Source organism: Linepithema humile, chromosome 3 (genome assembly GCF_040581485.1).
Source record: "Linepithema humile isolate Giens D197 chromosome 3, Lhum_UNIL_v1.0, whole genome shotgun sequence".
Taxonomy (NCBI): Eukaryota; Metazoa; Arthropoda; class Insecta; order Hymenoptera; family Formicidae; genus Linepithema; species Linepithema humile.
In genome coordinates this window covers 13,142,156-13,144,655 of record NC_090130.1, presented here as the reverse complement: position 1 = coordinate 13,144,655, position 2,500 = coordinate 13,142,156, and the positions used below count along the sequence as shown (strand labels likewise).

Below are 2,500 nucleotides of genomic sequence, written 5' to 3'. Positions count from 1 at the left end.
CGGCCAACACGCTTAAGCGTGCGCGCCACATATGAGCCATTCGGTCTTTCGACACCGACTCGTGGCAATGCTGTGCCTAGAAGAACGTAGGTATAAAAATAAAATGTGTTAAGCGTTCTACAAACGCTTCAAGCGTCTCGCGCTCGGCTCGCCGAGCGCGCCGCACCTCTTGTAGTACCGAACCGACCGGACGAGCGGTCGGCGACGCACGGTCCGAAGCACGTTCCTCTTACGAGGCGCGAGCGATAAAACTGTCTGACGCGTCCGTGCGATTGCATCTCATTCATTGCGTACAACCACGGACGCACGGTCTCGTGTCTAAACCGTGGCCGAGAGTCGGATATTTGCGGGACTCGCATAGTCGCGCACAAGTCACGACGAGAAGTCCGCAATGTGACAAGCATATGAATCTATAGAGACTTTTACACGTTTCGTAGAAACCATAATCTCCATTCGTTCTATTCGCATTGAGAATGTCGCTTTTCTCTTCAATATACAAGCGAAGGCAAATCGTTCTCCGCGAAGCGCGAGAAACGTATTGCAAGTGCCGAAGATCGACACGAGACGCATCAGATGGTTCGTATGCCGCTCGACTCGTCGAGCGCGACGCATCTCTTATAGTACCCAACCGGCCGGACGAGCGGTCGGCGACGCACGGTCCGAAGCACGGTCCCTTACGGGCGAAAGCGGTGAAACGGCGAGACCAAAGATACTTAACCGCTGAGCGCGAATACGAAGCAAAACGCAGTAAACTTGACAATTACGAAACAGCGATCGAACAATTGACTTTCAACGAAAACGAAAGCAATATGTAAGTATAAATAAATCAAAATAATATGCAAAAAACACTAGTTGTCTCGAAACACTGAATCCACCGTGGGCACCTCCGACGTCAATGAGGCAAAATTTTCAAAGTCCCAACGCGGCGTGTTGCTTTCGACGCACGCACCTACGGCGAGCGAAAAACGCGAAAACGCGCTCCAGCGGCGAACCACCGACGCGGACGGACGCGCGTCGGTTCCGCAAGCGTTTCCGCGGCGGAATGGCGGGTCCTGGTGCGGCTGCTTTCCCGCGATGCCTATTCGCGTCCGTTCAGGCCGACACCTACGGACGCGTCGGAGACGTAAAATTTCAAAGTCCCAACGCGGCGTGTTGCTTTCGACGCACGCACCTACGGCGAGCGAAAAACGCGAAAACGCGCTCCAGCGGCGAACCACCGACGCGGACGGACGCGCGTCGGTTCCGCAAGCGTTTCCGCGGCGGAATGGCGGGTCCTGGTGCGGCTGCTTTCCCGCGATGCCTATTCGCGTCCGTTCAGGCCGACACCTACGGACGCGTCGGAGACGTAAAATTTCAAAGTCCCAACGCGGCGTGTTGCTTTCGACGCACGCACCTACGGCGAGCGAAAAACGCGAAAACGCGCTCCAGCGGCGAACCACCGACGCGGACGGACGCGCGTCGGTTCCGCAAGCGTTTCCGCGGCGGAATGGCGGGTCCTGGTGCGGCTGCTTTCCCGCGATGCCTATTCGCGTCCGTTCAGGCCGACACCTACGGGCGCGTCGGAGACGTAAAATTTCAAAGTCCCAACGCGGCGTGTTGCTTTCGACGCACGCACCTACGGCGAGCGAAAAACGCGAAAACGCGCTCCAGCGGCGAACCACCGACGCGGACGGACGCGCGTCGGTTCCGCAAGCGTTTCCGCGGCGGAATGGCGGGTCCTGGTGCGGCTGCTTTCCCGCGATGCCTATTCGCGTCCGTTCAGGCAGACACCTACGGACGCGTCGGAGACGTAAAACTTCAAAGTCCCACCGAGGCGTGTTGCTTTCGACGCACGCACCTACGGCGAGCGAAAAACGCGAAAACGCGCTCCAGCGGCGAACCACCGACGCGGACGGACGCGCGTCGGTTCCGCAAGCGTTTCCGCGGCGGAATGGCGGGTCCTGGTGCGGCTGCTTTCCCGCGATGCCTATTCGCGTCCGTTCAGGCCGACACCTACGGGCGCGTCGGAGACGTAAAATTTCAAAGTCCCAACGCGGCGTGTTGCTTTCGACGCACGCACCTACGGCGAGCGAAAAACGCGAAAACGCGCTCCAGCGGCGAACCACCGACGCGGACGGACGCGCGTCGGTTCCGCAAGCGTTTCCGCGGCGGAATGGCGGGTCCTGGTGCGGCTGCTTTCCCGCGATGCCTATTCGCGTCCGTTCAGGCCGACACCTACGGACGCGTCGGAGACGTAAAATTTCAAAGTCCCAACGCGGCGTGTTGCTTTCGACGCACGCACCTCCGGCGGGCGAACGGCGCGAACACGCGCCCCAGCGGCGAACCACCGACGCGGACGGACGCGCGTCGGTTCCGCAAGCGTTTCCGCGGCGGAATGGCGGGTCCTGGTGCGGCTGCTTTCCCGCGATGCCTATTCGCGTCCGTTCAGGCCGACACCTACGGGCGCGTCGGAGACGTAAAATTTCAAAGTCCCAACGCGGCGTGTTGCTTTCGCATCGCA

General features: G+C 59.8%; 1 protein-coding gene across 1 annotated transcript in view; it reads left to right on the top strand.

The window, feature by feature from the left end:
• Positions 1 to 2,500, top strand: part of LOC136998345 (uncharacterized) — a 77,357-nt gene that overhangs the window by 12,342 nt on the left and 62,515 nt on the right. The gene's annotated exons all lie outside the window — the stretch shown is intronic.